Raw genomic sequence first — 19,047 nt, 5'->3', positions numbered from 1 at the left:
GAGTCTGAGGGAGGGGGTGGAAAGAAAAGAAAGTGAAAGAAACTGAGGGAGGGGTTGGAATAGAGACTAGAGATGGATATCACTTGCGCTTGTTTCCTGCCTTTCCTGTGACTGGCCTAGTCCAGATGCAGAGTTGCTGTTTCCAGGACTGTTGGTGGGCTTTTGAGCCCCACAAGCCTTTCTGTGTTGGAGGGAGGCCTTCTGGCTTGTCAGTGGGAGTGGTGAGCACTAGGTAGCCTGTCTACCATGAGAGGAGAGGTTATTGGCCCAGAAATTGTAGTTTATTTACCATTTGGACAGTTTGTCCATCTCTTTCAACTTTCTGGTTTAATAGACCACATCTGTGCTTGTTTCCCATCTTTCCTGTAACTAACCTACTGGTAGCACTAGAAAGCCTTAAACTGATACAAGCCTTCTAGCTTAGGAGAGAGACTTTGGAGTGATTAAGTATCAGTTTTCTGTACTTTCCTGCTGTACTTAACTGTTTTCCACCTAAACGCAGATTTTCCAGCATTTATTGTGATTTAAAAGCTTGTTTTTTCACATATTGTACTTATTTGACTGCCTGCAGTTTTAAAAAGTTATTTTTTGTTTAAATAATTTGTTTAACTGTTGTAGGCTACACACTAAAGTGCAATAGCCTTTTCTGATCATTTGTAGTCATTTAAAGCTGTTTTAAGTCTATTTTTTACTGTTTTTGCCTTATCTTTAAAAAAAAAAAAAAAAAAATCCTTGTTTCCCGCCTTTCTAAGCTAGTATAGTCCAGTTTTCAGGCTAGTGCTGAATTCAGGGCTGTGATACTAGTTTCTGCGTTGCCCATACCTTACTTGGATAGAAGGAAGTTTCTCTGTTCACCTGTGAGAGAGGGGAGCTTTGAGCAACCTATCTGTCCCTGGAGGAGTGGTTCCAGCCCAGAAGTTAGTAGTTTATTGGCCATTTTGTACTAATTTCTATCTATTTCATTTCCCTACTATAAAAAACGCATTTGCACGGTTTTGCGCACGGGGCAGTGCCGGTTAGCTATGGTTAAATTATTCCTGGTTCCACTAAGTCTCCTCTTCAGTTTTTCCCTTGAAACTAGTCTAACTCTCAACCTAAGCACTCAAAAAGCATCTTACAGCCCAGCACTTGCTCAGACCTAATAGCAAGCACTAATATACCCTGACACTGATTGCCCAGCAGGGCAAGGCTCTTTATTCACCCCTCACCAACCAAGCGACTAAGCAGCTCACCCTACTATTCAGGCATGATCAAAGGGCAACTTCAGGTGCACTCTCCAGTCCAGCTGGTGAATCTGGGTATCCTGAGACAATGTTACAACTGCCTCATGTACACAGACAACCCTCTCCTCCTACTGCAAAACACTAACATATGCAAAACATGCAATTATACAGCCAAACTGGAAGATAAGCTGTCTCCACCCAAGACTGGAACAGACAGTCAAGAGGAGAAGGTTAACACTTGCACCACAACTCCATCCGCACACAGACCTACTAAAACAGCACTGGCAAAAATTACACATAAATACACAAAATCATACTCAGAGGCTCTAAACAAAAACCTGCAAAAGCATCAGAGACCTCCAAAGCAGACACCCAAACAACCTGCACTTCCCGTCACAAACCAGACAACACATAAAACAGAAAATCAGTGTGCTGCACAATCACAGCCCTTAAGGTGAAATAACATACCTAACACACTACTAATAGGTGACTCTGTAGTCAGGCACACTGACGTCCCACTAACTAGGCTGGACAAGCAGAAGGTTACTGTTAGCTGCCTGTCAGGAGCCAGAATCAGCCACATAACACAAGCACTCAGGTCACTCCAGAACAAGTACAAATATGACTCTGTCATTGTTCATGTTGGTGTGAATGACCTGAGATGTACCTCCCTGGACTACATGAAAAGAGACATGGAAGAGCTCTCTGATCATGTAGCCCAGGCTGGTATGACCCTGACCCTGAGTAGCATCCTGCCCTCGCCAAGAATGATACCTCAGTATAAAGAAAAAATTATCAATTTCAACAATTGGATAAGCTTCTGGTGTTATTCAAAGGGGATCCGGTGTCTGTCAGCATAGGACGACATGCTCGACAAGCCGCGTTGCTTCACAAGAGATGACTTGCACCTGTCACCCCTAGGCTTTTGAATATTGGCCAAGGCTCTTGCTGCCCCCATAGTGCCTTTTTAGGCAAGGCTCAAAAGTCAAACCCACCTCCATGAACAGCACAATTAACAAAAAACTGAGGGTTATGCTACTCAACGCCAGGAGTTTAAATTTCAAAATGCACGCGCTCGAAGCACTCCTCAGTATGCAGAACATCAACATCTGTGCAGTAACTAAAACCTGGTTCAAGGCTCCAGAGAGCACCCCAGCACTACTGGGCTACAACTCATACCACACGTTTCGGCCACAGAACACAGACCGAAACACAAAAGGAGGGGGTGTATCCATATTCATCAAGGATACCTACACCTCCAGGTTAGTGGCGCAGCATGATACCTCCGAGATCATCCATGTGCAACTAACATCGGGCAAATCTGCAATGCAAATTGTGGCCTGCTACAGATCAACCTCCATGACACAGGACCACCACTCCTCCTTTCTGGAGACACTGGAAAACATGAAGGTCCTACCAAACACCCTGATACTGGGTGATTTCAATTACCCTACCATTCACTGGGAAAACTACTCAAGTACAAATTCCCAGGCCCAGCGCGTCCTGGAATTCATCATCTCAAACACCCTAGATCAGCTGGTAAACTCAGTTACCAGAGGTGACAACATATTGGACCTGGTCATCACCAACATGGGTGAAAGGTGTTCCACACCGGAGGTCAACCCGTCACTGGTTAGATCAGACCATAAACTAATCACTCTGGATGTCCACACCCCACCACCCCCCTCAACTAAGGAAACCACAGTAAAAACTTTTCTAAAGCAAACTTCACCTTGCTTAAGACAGAGGTGGTAAAGGTTCACAGCCCCCACGCTAAAGGATAATGCTGCCCAAGATGCAGAAACCTTTAAAAAATGCACTCTGTGAGCACCTACAAGGAAGCATGGATCATGCCATCCCTAGCAAAACCAAGACACACACTCCTCTAAGAGAAGGAAACCAGTTTGGTGGACTCCTGCAATAAACAGGCTATACAATAGAAGGAGGAAACTAGTTCAGAAAAAAAGCAAATCCCAAGAAAGAAAGAAAGACATCCCTGATCAGTATCAGTAAGAAACTGAGATCCCTCATGAAATCATCCAAGGCTAACTTTGAAAGAAAAATAGCCAAGGATTCAAAAGATAACCATAAAGCCTTCTTTAGCTATGTTAAGAATCTAAGTGGCAACTCACAGATATGCACTGAACTAGTGCATAATAGCACAAAATATGTGGAACCTAATGACATTGCCAACATCCTGGCAGATAGATTCAGTGCAAATTTCACCCCCACTCTCACCTCCAAAAGGGCCCACAACAATACCGGAAAAGTGTAGTGTCCCAAAAATCACAGATGCACAGCTGAAAACAGCCCTTTCAAAAGCCAAAAACACAGCTTCAATGGGACCAGATGGTGTCCCAGGCTGCGTCTTGCATGAACTACAGAACGAACTAACCCCCCACCTAAACATGCTGTTCAACTTCAGCCTCTCCACAGGCTATGTGCCCATAGAATGGTGCATAGCAATGTTTATTCCTCTCCACAAAGGAGGGGCCCACAACTGACCCTGGTAACTATCGCCCCATAAGCCTGACTAGCCTGGTCTGCAAGGCTATGGAGCGCATCATCATGGAACTCATTAACAAAGACATTGGGAACCTCCAAACACTTGACCCGACCCAGTTCAGCTTTCTTAAGGGCAGATCATGCCTACTAAACCTGGTTGACTTCTTCGAGACAGTCACCAAGGCCATAGACGAGGGAAAGGTGGTTCACAAAGCCTACCTTGACCTTGCCAAGGCTTTCAACACCATTCCCCACTTGGGTATTACAGAAAAACTCACCATCATGAACATAAACCCCTACATCACGAGATGGGTTGCCAACTGGCTTACAGACAGAACTCACACGGTAAGAACAGAGGGCTCCAGGTCTGACTCTAAACCAGTCACAAGTGGTGTCCCACAAGGCTCGGTCCTGGGACCCCTACTGTTCGGCATATACTTCTCAGAAGTACAGGCAAACACAGGAGGACTATGGATAACCAAGTTCACCGATGACTGCAAACTGGGAGTCATAATTGACTCTCCAGCTGACATGGACATCCTCCAAAAGGACCTTACTGAGACGGACACCTGGTGCCAAAGTCATGGCCTCAAGCTAAATGCCAAAAAATGCATATTCATCCCATTTGGGAAAAACAAAACACCCATGAATTACCACATAGATGGCAGCCCCCTTAATACAGAAGAGGTAATAAGAGATCTGGGGACCCAGGTAGATAGTAAACTCTCCTTTGACAATCATATTGCCAAAGTAGTTAGGAAATCCTTCTATGTGGCCCATCTAATTACTAAAGGGTTCGCATCTAGAAATAAAGAGGTTATAGTGCCCCTCTACTTGTCACTCATTAGACCCATCATAGAGTACAATGCTCCATTTGGGATGTACCTCACAAGACACTTCCAACAGCTGGAAAGACCACAAAAGTACCTCACCAAGAGGATTACTGGTCTCAAACATATGTCCTATGCAGCCCGACTGAAAAAACTCTGGCTGTACTCAGTGACATATCACTTACTCAGAGGTGACCTCTGCCTGACTTACAAAGCCATGTCCAACTCAGAATTGATGGACATGCTCCACCTAAAGAAATCCAAGTCACTGCGAGCCACGCGCTCTAGTGAGCTAAACCTTGCCACGACAATAAATAGAACATGCTGGAGGGATAGATTCCTGTCACAGAGACTCCCCATGCTTTGGAACAAAATTCCAAAATACATCAGGCAGAGCCCCACACTAACACTCTTCAAGAGAAACCTTGACGAGTGGACGGGTAACAGAAAATACACCCCTGGGATCACTTCATTGGCTCTGCGTGACAGAGGATCAGTTAATTAATCAATGGGGAGGCGAAAGCCGACACACTCTGGCTAGGCATATAAATGCCCTCAGGCAGATAACCTAGTACCTACCTATGAACCTATTCCTATATCACAGTGGCCTACCTAGTTGGAACCAGTACTGACAGGGTCAGGTCAGCAGTGTGAAACAGCACCCAAACAATTAGAAAGGAAGCAACTGTGAAACTCAGAGCTGAAGAGGGAATGAAAGCAAGCCAGAGATAGAAATGTTGCAGATATAAGTTTAAAAACAGGAGACAAAGGGAACAGGTGATGTACTAGGGGTTAAACAACACTCTAGAGTGTGGCTGGTAACATTAAACCTACATATACTGGAACTATTGAAAGTTAAGGCTGTTGGTACTATTATTTAAAACAGCAAGGAATGCCCAGGGATCACTTCTGTGGCTCTGCTCGACAGGGGCACAGGAAAATAATTTTTTTGGGTGGTGAAAGCCAGGGTACATTTTTTGGCTAGGCTTATATAGGCCCTAGGGCCAACAGTCTATTACCTACCTATGAACCTATGAACCTATGACTGCTAGCATTGTGTTGCCGTCTGGTGGCCAAAGTAAGTTACTGCAGCCAGAAAAACTAACCTGTGTGTATGCTCATCTGCCATGTAGTAATACTTTAAATAAGGAGCAGTTAACTTTTTTTAAAAGCAGATAGTTTTAAAAACAGATTCGGAGTGTGGATACATTGCAATAGGAGGAACACCTACAGTTTAGAAAGCTGTGCTTTTTAGTTTGTTTTTGGAGCTGCTTCAGGCAGGTAACTTAAGCAGATTTATACTCTTTCACAAGATATTTTGCTGAGCAAGTCTGTTGGGCAGGGGATGACCAGAGAGTGTTTAACCTGTCAGGAGAAGCTGCAAGACATAAGGGGGAACACATGCAAAAGGTTAGACCAGGAAAGTAGGAAAAGACACATGATAGACCAGACCTAGCAAAACAGCAGAAAAACAGAGATTTAAGTGAGGTATAATACAGACAAGAAATAAATATGTGAACTGGAGCACTGCATTATGTCCAGATGTGAGGTGCCGTAATAAAGTGTTGAAATCCCCTAATAAACACAAGGACCCCATACAGTGTACATATGTACATACACATGAATGATGGATACCAAACACATATATAACACATAATGAATAATAAATCAATGCCAAACAGCAAATAGTGCACAAATTAAAAAATAATTAAAACTAAGCATTGCACAGCCCTCCTTACTAGGTGTAAGCAATGTGTAGGCCAGTTAAATCAGTTTGCCTATTGGTCTACCCCTTTAAGCAATGCCAACCTTAGATAAGCAGGTTTGCCCATAGCTTAGCATTTTCAAACTCGTCCATTCATGGCAAAGTGCTGGAAATCGGCACTATTTAAACCCCACAGGTGGGAATACATCTCATAACTGGTTGCAGCTTCTTCCTGTAGGCACTATGACTGGTGTGGGAGAAGGAGTGTGCTTCCAAGCACAGAGCTAGAGCATCCAGGAATCCAAAGTCATGGCAGGACTCTTTGTTAAGGACCATGACCAGAGACTGCTGCAGGGCCAGTACCAGGGTTCCCAGTACCTCAAACTTGTGAGCAGGTCAGGCATCACTATGCCAACTTGAAGTGGAGAAAGAGGGAGCTCTTGGATCAGTGGATCCAAGAGGCTAGGTGGACGGGTGATGTCCCAGCTGTGTGTAAGTATCAGTCTACTACCTGTTTAATAATTGCCAGCTCATGTATATTATGGATAGGTATGGCTAAATATTCCTCTTATGTCATTGACAGAGGCAGATGAGTGGGCTGTGAACTGGGAACCCCATGCCTATAGAGTGCAGAGGTTGAGTCACGAGGCAGGTTAGTAATACTTTTGCATGTACTGTCATAAGAAATAAATCTAAAAGTAGTAGAAAGTTAATTGTCAGTATAAAACCTGTATTGTGTATAGCATGTACTGAATAAACCAGTAAATATTGCAGGAAGAGTCTAATATAGGTTGTATGTAAATAAAAGGTTAACAGCCTGACAATAAAGGTCTAACTTCTGGACTGCTTGTTTACTCTGGTATCATACGGTAATGTAGTGTTGCAATCTCGTAATAGTACTGTTGTATTAAGCACAGTTACCCACACTGTGCTACATAAATAAAATGTGTAGGAATGTCTGTATATGACTGTTGTAATCACAAGAGGTCATATTGTACAACTGAGAGAGACTTAGACAGAAAATAGTGAAAAGACAGACAACATAATCCAAATAGCACACTCAACTGAGATGTGAAGTGTTGTATTTTTAGCACACGCATCCATGGTTCAAATCCTGGGACTGGTAGTAAGCTGTATGCAGAATCATACCCCACAACTGCACAGATATTGTCAGAAAGTCCAGATAATTGGTGTAAGTCCCCTGTCTGTCATCCTGTCCCCCTGGCAAATCAGTGGGATGATCCAAGAAGTTTAGGCAGCAAATAATGGTATACAACTGATTGTCACACATCATAACTGTCAGGAATATATCCATAAGAACAAACCTGTCACTTTAGCAACTCACCAAAGTGTTATGAGAGTAATAAGCAAAGTATATCCCAACTCCACACCCATGTTGTGAAGCTATGACCAGAGTGTGTGCAGTAACAGAGTGAGACCTATGTGCATAATAATAATGTGGAATCTGGTAATATGTGTGATAACATTCAGGTAGTGTTAACAAACATTCCACCCACAGTTCTGTCAGATACGAAAACTGTGCCTAGAAATAAAATATTTAAATCGTGGACTAGTACTGTTTAGTCTGGTATTGTATGGCAGTGTTAGTGTTGCAGTATCTCTGACTAATAAGGTATTACTCATCACTGTCATCCACACAGTGCTGCATAATAAAACTGTCTAGGAAACCCTGTGTAAGAGTGCTGGAATTACAAGGTCAGATTGTAAAATCATGGGAGACTTATAGAAAGAATTCAGAGAAAAGATACACAGCAAATATCTATATAGCACACCCAACTGTGATGTACACTGTGTTATTTTAGCGCACACAGCCATGGTTTGAATCCTGGGAGTGGTAGTAAGCTGTATGCAGAATCATACCCCTCGACTGTACAGATATGTCCGAAATGTCCAGAGAATTGGCCCATATCTGCTGGCTGTTACCCTGTCCCCCATGGCATATCAGCATGCTAATCTCTGACATGTAGGCAGCATTTAATGTCATATAACTGACTGTGAGGCTTGTAAATATTTGGAAACTGTCTATGAAAACAAACCTGTCATTGTACAACTCACCAAAGGTTTATGAGGGCAATAGTCAAAATATGTCCCGGTTTCACCTGCATGTTGTCAAGACATGCTCAGAGTGTGTGCAATAACAGATGGAGAGGTATGTGCATAACACCAACCTGGAATCTGGGAATATGCGTAGAAACAGTCAGGTAGTGTTAACAAACAATACCTCCACAGGTATACTAGGTAAGAAGTGTATACTGCAGGTAAAACTCAGTTCATGTATATAGTTGTCTACATCCATACCACTGTCCAAACTACGGCCATAGGGTAGTGTAGTAATACCTGTAAGATACAGATCACAGCACTGACCAGGACAGTAATGAGAACTACAGGGATATACAAGTTGTTAATTGACATCTTTCTCCCCCCCTACCATATCTGCAACAATAAACTAAATACACAACTCAATCGGTATGTGCACTATTAAATCTACTGTTGGGACATATGTCCTATTGTTTGATAAATATTGAAATTTGCTCTAAGCATGTGCCATGAGGAAATACCCCCACATTGGTGGCATGCTGCCATCAATGTACCTGCATGCTGTTGTAATGGCCACTGTGGCTCCATGTATGCATACGTTCTGTTTGCTATGCAGCTGTTCCATATCTGGTCTTTCGGGTTAATGGGAATATCTATGCATGCTGTTATACCTAATCCTGGAATGTGTTGACTATTACTAACCCACATATGTTGTAAAATGGAAACGTTTGGGAAGGCCGGTCCCAGCTGACCCACCTCTCCCACCTCATCTGACTGTGGCACTGGGACCTCCTCATCTGCTGGTCCTGCAACACCTTCAGGTGGAACTGCCTCAGGAGATGCCTCAGGAGATGGGGCTTGCCACCTCCCCGGGCATGCACAAGATACTGTCACCCATCGTCAGGTCCGGGGTCTGGTGTGTAGCGAGCTCCGCAGGGAGTTTAAAGAACTGCTATGCCAGCTTGAGGGCTGCATGTCACAACTAGAGGGTCAGCCTGCCCCTCCTACTCAGCTCCCAGCACAGCCACCTTTGAGGCCGTGAAGGTGCAGTGGTGACTGCCCATGGGTGGGAACCTCAGTCCAACTGTTTCCACTAGGGGGCTCATGGGCTTCTGACTTCCAAACACCCCTCCTTATTCAAGGTGTTTACCCCTCACATGTGTCATATACCACCCCTGTATGCTGTCTTTTCTGTCTTGTCTGTTATCCTACCCAACCTACCTCCCCAAATATACTTACTATCCCTCCCCAACATCCCACTCTCACTTAAAAAAAGGACAATCTGTTCCCCCCCAAAAATCTCGCCCCATATATAGCTGTCCATTTTGCACATGTGTCCACTGGACACATGTAATCTGGTATAATTGGCTTCACAACATATTATTGTTGTCCTTACCCCTCTCTCAGGGGTATGAATGTCCAAATCTACCTCCAAATCAGTGTATATGTACAGCTGTTGCTGTAGAAGAAATGGGCATCTATGGAACTTCCATACACCCATCCTGCACATCCCTAGCTATTTTCCCTACTGTCTTTCCCTCTTTGTGCCACTTTTTCACAACTTTCCTATCAACCCTTTTTCATTTCTTTTAAAGAAATTAGTGCAGGGGTAACCAGGAGTAAGCACTTTTAAGCAGCAGTAAGCATGTTTAAGCTTGTTTGCGTGGCGGTAAGCAATGCCTACACAGGTTAAGCAATTTAGAAGCTAACTGAGCATAAGAAATTGTAACCAGAAGTTAGCAGTGCTTACCTTCGCACAAACCTGCTTACAACTGCTTAAAAGTGCCTTAATCACTCTGTATCCAACGGTCCTTGTTCTGCCCAGCAACAAAATAAACAGCCTTTGCAAGGCTCAAACCCAGGACCCTGCACAGCATAGTCAAAGTGATTTACCACTAAGCCATGTCAGATACACATAACCCTGATGTTTTCACAAACATATCATCCAGCACAGTCATTCAACAGTACAGGAAATCTATTTATACATGTAGATGTATGTGTGTGCATATATATTAATGTATATAAATATATATATATATATATATATATATATATATATATATATATATATACACATATGCATACATCTATAGATATATATGGCTACATATATGTGTATATATATATATATATATATATATATATATATATATATATATATGTGTGTGTGTGTGTGTGTGTGTGTATATACAGATATATATCTATAGATATAAAAGAGAACATAAGTACAAATATGACCAAAGGCACCATTAATGGGGGTGAGAGGGCCCAAGCTAAGTACTGATATCACCCCCTCCCACATAGCCAAAAAGATCTGCTCTGCAACACAATATCAACTGTTGCAAGTCCAATACCCAGGACCCTACACAACATGGCCACAAGACTTTAACAGTAATCCATCCCACCTGTATGATTTCAGGATGGCATCAATAACATATCATGCAGTACAGTCTGACTACCATAGGAAATGGACAATGTGGAAGCAACAAACATTCCAAAGATACATATACACACACATATTTGCAGATATATGTATAGGAAGATACATATTTAGAGGGTGCACAGCATATTGAACAGCCAGTATTCCTACAGTTGCCACCTTTTCAAATGGACAGTGTATGATTCACTCATACAAAAGGCAATTGTTGCCTGAAACATATACCCACATAGAAGTCGAAGGATATGACACTACACACAGGTTTGCATATATAAGAAATGTTTATTTGTGTACTATTACAGTTGTATATGCCATGTCATATAGCTCTTAAGACTTTGAAATACATAGTAACTGAGTATTGCAACTCTCAAGCAGATCATTTTATACAGTAATCCGAAAGCATAACATATGTCACTGTACAGGCCAAGGTCTTCAAGTAGTACAACAGTAAAGACAGACTGGACCAGAGGATAACAATCAGTCAACAGTAAGTAATGCAGATGCATAGTTCAGCAGCCTCAAATTACTCTCTGTACTCAACCCCTGAGGAGAAAAGACTTAAGTTCCCACAATGAGGATGTATCTGTTACATAACAATGCTTAACTGAAAACATCACAATCACACTGACAAACAGAACAGGCTGTATGACAGTAAGCACTAGGCCACCAATGTTCTCAAGGTGAAATGTATGGAAATGTACAGCCATATACCTTAAGGCAGTTTACTACTGATATCCCTCACATGTTGTAACAGCCTAGGTTATATATGGTGCATAGCCCTCCCCCATAGACTGACTTACAGGGGCATATAACACTGTTACATACACTGACCTCTGGACTGCAGAAGGGCACACATGTTTTGTGCAGCTGAAGCCCACATATATATATATATGGACCCTACCCCACAATATGTGTGGGGGCCACAACAGCACTGGAATTATGGCAGGAATGGCAGCACGACATAATCACAGGCCACTACATAATAACCCCTTACTGCATGTCATATGGACAAAGCCTGGTACATAGGTGGAGGACAGAGGCTGGAACATAGGGCCATAAGTGAAATAGTGCTGTTATACACTGAGAAAGTTGCTGGTGTTACAGGATAGTCTGCAACATACCCTTAGTCAGAAATATGAAGTCAGAAACACAAATGGATGTAGCCATGTACTGATAGCACTCAACACACACAATGCCAGTGATATATCTGACACAAGACCTGTGTGGTGGACAGACAAAACATAGCAGGCACACATCTGGCCATCATGTGGATTGACCCACAGTTGAGAGCTATGCAGACAGACTGCATTCCATGTTAAACTATTATGTACACACAAACCCTGTAACACTGTTGCTATACAATGAATATAACAACACTCCTTACTCTGTCTGTAGGTATGGAACCTTACACAAATATGTAGCTGGCCTGAGTCTGCAAGTCCTGTTGTAAGAGGTATTGCTACCTGCTGTCTGTAACACTGCTGCCCACACACATGAAGGATGTCCTCCAAACAGGAAAGGTAAAGGGACGATGCCCACATGATGTAAGGATTTATAGTAGTGGGTTGCCATGACAATTGTAATTGGAAGTACTACACAGCATGCTGCATGCAGGTAGCAAGTGGTGGACACTGATTGTCATGTGCATCACCTACAAAATCCATGCTGCAATCTATTCAAACCAGCTCAATCCATTTAGTGGAGAGAGACTGAGATAGAGGGAGAGAGAGTGAAAGCCAAAAAAAAATCCATCCAGTCATCCACACAGCAAACTCTCCAGAAGAGACATCATTCCCACAACAGGTATGTGAAGTATATATGCATGTAACTGAATGTACTACTTGGTCCAAAATAATGGGATAGATTATGTGGAATGATTTATATGTGCCATCAGGTGTTGTTGTAATGATGTCCAGCTGAACAACTGCTTTGGACAATAGTGTCTGTCCCTGTGGGCAGTGGACCATACCTGTCAACTGTGCAGATCAGCACTGACTGACAAGATGTAAGCCATCATAGTGTGTGTTGTGTAATGCAAAACATGTATATTAGTGTGGCCAATAGCTGGTGGTGGAAGTAATGCCATTATGACGGACATGTGGGTTCCAAACCCCACCACTTGCAGGACAGTCATGTTAACATTTAATGTAGCATGCAGAAATGTCATAGGTGTGTAATAGGTTTACCTGCAATCTGTCCCTATATATATGCCCCTAATGTTAGACTGCATCCACATGTGGCACCTGTCTGTGTTGAAGCAAGGCAGAACAGTGCAGCTGTGCAGGAAGGAGAGTTAGAGAGTGTGGTTCTGATGTCTGAATGCACCCCATATATATATATATATATCTATATATATATATATATATATATATATATATATATATATATATATATATATATATGTATACACACACATGTATGTCTACAGATATACAGACACCTATATGTATTTATATATATATATATATATATATATATATATATATATATATATATATATATATATATATATACACACACTCACATACACACACACACACACACACACACACACACACACACACACACATACACAAAATTCATAATATATAGGTTCATAGGTTCATACTAGGCTATCTGCCCTAGGGCATTTATAAGCCTAGCCAGAATGTGTTTGGCTTTCGCCACCCATTTTAAATTAATTTTGCTATGCCCTTTTTTGAGGTTAGTATACTGTGCCTCTGTCTAACAGTGACACAGAAGTGATACCCAGGGTAAACCTACAATCTCCCATCCACTCATCAAGATTCCTCTTGAAGAGAGTCAATGAGGGACTCTGCCTAACCTGGACTGGGATTTTATTCCAGAGTGAAGGGAGCCTCTGGGTTATGAATCTGACCCTACAGTATGTCCTATTTATTTCAGTGCTGAGGTTCAAGTCTCTCGAGCATGTAGCTCGATGGGATTTGGATTTTCTGAGGTGCAGCATGTCCATTAATTCCGGGTTGGACATGGCTTTATACATCAGGCACAGATCGCCTCTGAACAGGCGGTATGCCACGGAGTAGAGCTGGAGTTTCTTTAACCGAGCAGCATATGGCATCTGTTTGAGCCCTTTGATCCTCTTGGTGAGGTACTTTTGGGGTCTTTCCAGTTGCTGCAGGTGTCTGGTAAGGTACATCCCAAAAGGGGCATTGTACTCGATTAAGGGCCTGATGAGGGATGAGTAAAGAGGCACGATGACCTCCCCTGATCTAGATGTGAATCCCTTCATGATTAGGTGGGCTATATAAAATGTTTTTTTAACCACTTTGGCCACGTGGTTGCCAAATGAGAGATTGCTATCAACTTGGGTCCCCAGGTCCCTAATTACTTCTTCGGTACTTAATGGATTACCATCTATGTGGTAATTTGTGGGCACTTTGTTTTTGCCAAAGGGAATGACTATACACTTTTTGGCATTTAGCTTGAGGCCATGGCTCTGGCACCAGTTGTCTGTTTCTATGAGGCCCTTTTGGAGGATGCTTGTGTTGGCTGGAGAGTCGATTATGGTGTCCAGTTTGCAGTCATCTGTGAACTTGGTCAGCCACAGTCCTTCCATGTTGGCCTGTACCTCCGAGAAATATATACCGAACAAGAGAGGTCCCAGGACTGAGCCTTGTGCCATGCCACTTGTAACTGGTTTGGAGTCTGACATGGCTCCAGCAATTCTAACCATGTGGGTTCTGTCCTTGAGCCAGTTTGCAACCCATCAATGCAAGTGACATAGGGGTTTATATTTAAGCTGGTGAGCTTATCTATAATGCCCGAGTGGGATATTGTATCGAAGGCTTTTGCGAGGTCCAGGTAGGCTATGTGGACCACCTTCCCCTCGTCAATGGCCTTGGTGACTGTTTCAAAGAAATCAACCAGGTTTAAGAGGCAGGATCTACCCCTAACAAAGGGGTAGGATCCAGTGTCTGTAGGTCCCCAATATCTTTATTTATGAGGTCCATGATGATCCTTTCCATAGCTTTGCAGACGAAGCTAGTCAGGCTTATGGGGCAATAGTTTCCAGGATCCATTGAGGCACCACCTTTGTGGAGAGGGACCACAGTTGCTGAACGCCACTCTTTGGGTACATATCCTGTAGTAAGGCTGAGATTGAACAGTAGTTTTATGTTTGGGTTTAGCTCTTCCTGGAGTTCATGTAGGACGCAGCCTGGGATACCGTCTGGTCCCATTGATGCTGTGTTTTTTGCTTTGGAGAGGGCGGCTCTTACCTGAGCATCTGAGATGTCAGGGGGGGCAGCACTCTGCTGGGATAGATATTTGCCCTTTTGGTGGGGGAGGGAGTTTGTGCTGAACCTGTCAGCTAGGATGTTGGCAATGTCTGTGGGTTCAGTGTATTTTTTGTCATTTTGGACTAATTCTGAGCATATCTGGGAATTACCACCCAGGTTCCTAACATAACTAAAGAAAGCCTTGTGATTATCCTTAGTGTCCTGTGCAATTTTTCTCTCGAAGCTGGCCTTAGACGATTTTATGAGTGCCCGTAGTTTTGTGCTAATACTGATCAGAGATGCCTTCCCTTTTTGGAATTTTGCTCTATCATTTAGTAGCTTCCTCCTTCTATTGTATAGTTTGTTTATGGCTGGGGTCCACCAGACAGGACGTCTGCCTTTGGAGGACTGGGTCTTGGTTTTATTTGGGATCGCATGATCCATGCATTCCTTAAGGTGTTCATATAATGCATTTATAAAGGATTCTGTGGTCTGGGCCATGTTTTCCACAGGCCCGGGGGCTTTGAAGGATTCCACCTCAGTTTTGAGGAGTGTGAAATTTGCTTTAGAGAAGTTTTTCACTGTGGTTTTCTGGGCAGGGGGTGGGGTTGGGATGTGAATATCCAGTGAGATTACTTTATGGTCTGATCTTACCAGTGAGGGATACACTTCTGGTCTGGAGCATAGAGTCCCCATGTTGGTGATGATCAGGTCCAGTATGTTTTCCCCTCTTGTGGGAGTGGTAACAAGTTATTCCATATCATTTGAGTTTATAAATTCTAGGAACCTTTGGGCTATGGTGTTGGAGCTAGAGTAATGCTCCCAGTCTATGTTTAGGTAATTGAAGTTGCCCAATATAATGGTGTTTGGAGAGACCTTCATATTTTCCAGTGTTCTCAGGAAGGCCAAGTGGGGTTCCTGGGTTAGGGAGGGTGGTCTGTAGCAGGCTATAAACTGGAAGGCAGTTTTACCCACTGTTAGTTGCACATGGATAGTCTCTGATGCTTTGTGCTGTGCCACCAACCTGGAGGTGTGGGTATCTTTGATGAATATTGATACTCCCCCTCCTTTTGTGGGTCGGTCCAAGTTTTGGGGCTGAAAAGCATGGTATGAGGTATAACCTGGTAGTGCTGGGGTGCTCTCGGGAGCCTTGAACCAGGTTTCTGTTACTGCTCAGATATCGATGTTCTCCATGCTAAGGAGAGTTTTGAGTGCGTGCATCTTGAGGTTTAGACTTCTGGCATTGAGTAGCATTACTCTTAGTTTCTTATCCCTTGTGATACCTATGGAGGTGGGTTTGTCTTTTGAGCCTTGCCTAAAAAAGGCACTATGGGGGTAGCAAGAGCCTTTGCGAATATCCGAAAACCCACAGGTGACAGGTGCAAGCCGTCCCTAGCGAAACATCGTGGCTTGTCGAGCATGTCATCCCAGGCTGACAGGCATTGGATCCCCTTTGAATGACACCAATACTTAAGCCAATTGTTGAAATTGATCATTTTGTCTTCATATTGTGGCATCATTCTTGGTGAGGGTAAGATGCTACTCAAGGTCAGGGTCATACCAGCCTTATATATATATATATATGTGTGTGTATGTCTACATATATACAAACACACACACACATATGTATATAAATACATGTCCCCTACTTTTGCATGACAGTGCTGCATGTTATGTGTGAGAGAACATCACACATATCAATACACACACATATATATATATATACAGCAGTAAGTGTGTGCAAAATGGACGATTATGTCAGGTGTGAACCCCATGTTGGAACACATTGCCCTTCTTTGTAAAGGTGGGATTGGGAATTTGGGGAAGGATAGCAGGTATATTTGTGGAGGTGGGTTGGGTTGGAAGATAGAGAAGACAGCCTACAGGGGCAGTATATGACACATGTGGTAGGTAAACACTCTGGATGGGTAGTGTCGTCTGAGATGTGGAAGCCCCATGAGCCCCCATATGGTAACAATGGGAACAACTCCCCACCCATGGCCAGTCACAACATCAGCTTCACAGCCCTGAAGGTGCCTGGGCTGGAGGCTGAGCAGGAGGAGCATGCGGACCCTGTGAGTGCATATTGAGGGTTTCAAGGTGCTGTGGCACATCCCCCAAGTCTCTGTGGAGCTCCAGATGCACTAGACCCAGGACCTGACCTCGGGTGACAGAAACATGTCTGTGTGTGCTCCCAGGGGGTGGACACCATCCCCTGAGGTGGTTCCACCTGAAGGTAGTGCAGGACCAGTAGATGAGGAGCCCCCCCAGGGTAGGTCCCACATGTGATGTGGCCTGGTAACATGGACAGATGAGGTGGGAGACGTGGTTCTGCTGACAAATGTTCCCTAAACATGCTATTTTGTCACTGTTATAGAACATATGTGGGTAGTAATAGTCCACACATTCCCGGATCATGTCCAACAGCATGCATACATATCCCCAATAACACAAAACAACAGATGTGCAGCAATCACATAGCAAACAGACCACATGCATACATGGAACCATAGTGGCCTTTACAATGGCATGCAGAAGACATTGTCTGTAACAGACCACCAATGACAGTGTCCCCACAGGGAACATGACTACAAACACAAATCACAAAATGTTGGACGATACAATATATGTCCCAATGGTAGGTAATCTGTATATGTACCTGTTGAGTTGTTTGATCAGATTGTTGATACAGATATGGTGGGGGGGAGATAGAGATGTATATTAAAAACTATGATAACCTTGCTGTATGAAATCCTCAGACCTGTTTCTATTTTTATGTCTTTCAGGCAAGATGTCCCGGGAGAGGCTTCCCAGTTATACAATGAAGGAGAATGAGGTCATCATCTCACATCTGCTGCAGCACTAACAGGTGTTGTTTGGCTGAACAGCCCATGAGCAGCAGGAGTGGACTTCCCTGTGGAACGATCTTGTCCACAGGGTAAATTATGTCTGCCTGCATACCCACAGTTATGAGCAGGTCCGGCATCGTTGTACAGACCTACTTCGCAATGCCCGTTGGTGTGCTGCTGCAGTCGGGGGGGGGTCATGCCATCCAGCCCCCCCTGACACATGTTGAGGAACTCCTTGTCAGCCTCGGGGCACCTGCCCACCTGCACACACACCTGGAGGACAGCATAGAGGAGGTGGGTGCTACCCACACAATGGCAGAGGAGTGTGCAGGTAAGGCCACAGGGCACATCAGTAGACCACTGTTGCATATCCATCCACATCTGTACAGTTAGATCATGCATATGTGAGATGATATATATATATATATATATATATATATATATATATATAGTCTGTTGCTGCATAGTAGTAATAAACAGATGTGCATAATCTATAGTATTGTGGGCTTGAACTGTTGATGTACTGTAATGCTGCACCCAATCTGTACCAATGCCACAGCTGTGGCTACTGACATCACATCTTTCACACACTTATGTAGGTCTCTCTGGTATACATCCAAGACAGCAGCCTGTAGCTGGTGAGTATGGTGTTTGTTCAGGTCTGCCAAAACACTGGTCATGTTATGGCTATGGTATATTCCATGCACACATTTAACACACCTACCCATAATGCATGCCGTACATGTTCACATATTGTTGCTGTTAACAACACTGCATCACAGTGGTCACCATGATGGTGTATCTGAAGGGTATGTCAGACTCATGCAATATAACTAACATCCTGTCATTGCAAAATGTGGGCACAGAGATGAACATAATGATGGGACAAATGGCCTACAGTAGGGACATGTGTGAAACATCACCCTTATACAGTGCTACAACAGTGTATATACCAGTATTAGAATGGCAGCTGTTAAAGATCTACACTATGGTATATCACAATACTGCAGTCCACAACCCTTACAACCTGCAATGTGGTCCTAACATGAGCAATGAGAGTGTAATATGGAATTGTATGTTAAATAAATTTGGTGTTTGTTTTTACCTGCGAGCCTGCCTGTTCCAAGTATTCTTCAGTTTGTTTTGTTTTGGTTTTTGAATTGTATGTTAGGACAACAAATATGGGAAATACATATCTT

The sequence above is a fragment of the Protopterus annectens genome, chromosome 9.part0 (assembly GCF_019279795.1).
Source record: "Protopterus annectens isolate FY-2018-M chromosome 9.part0, PAN1.0, whole genome shotgun sequence".
NCBI lineage: Eukaryota > Metazoa > Chordata > Ceratodontiformes > Protopteridae > Protopterus > Protopterus annectens.
The sequence above is the reverse complement of the archived record's forward strand: the minus strand, read 5'-3'. Positions refer to the sequence as shown.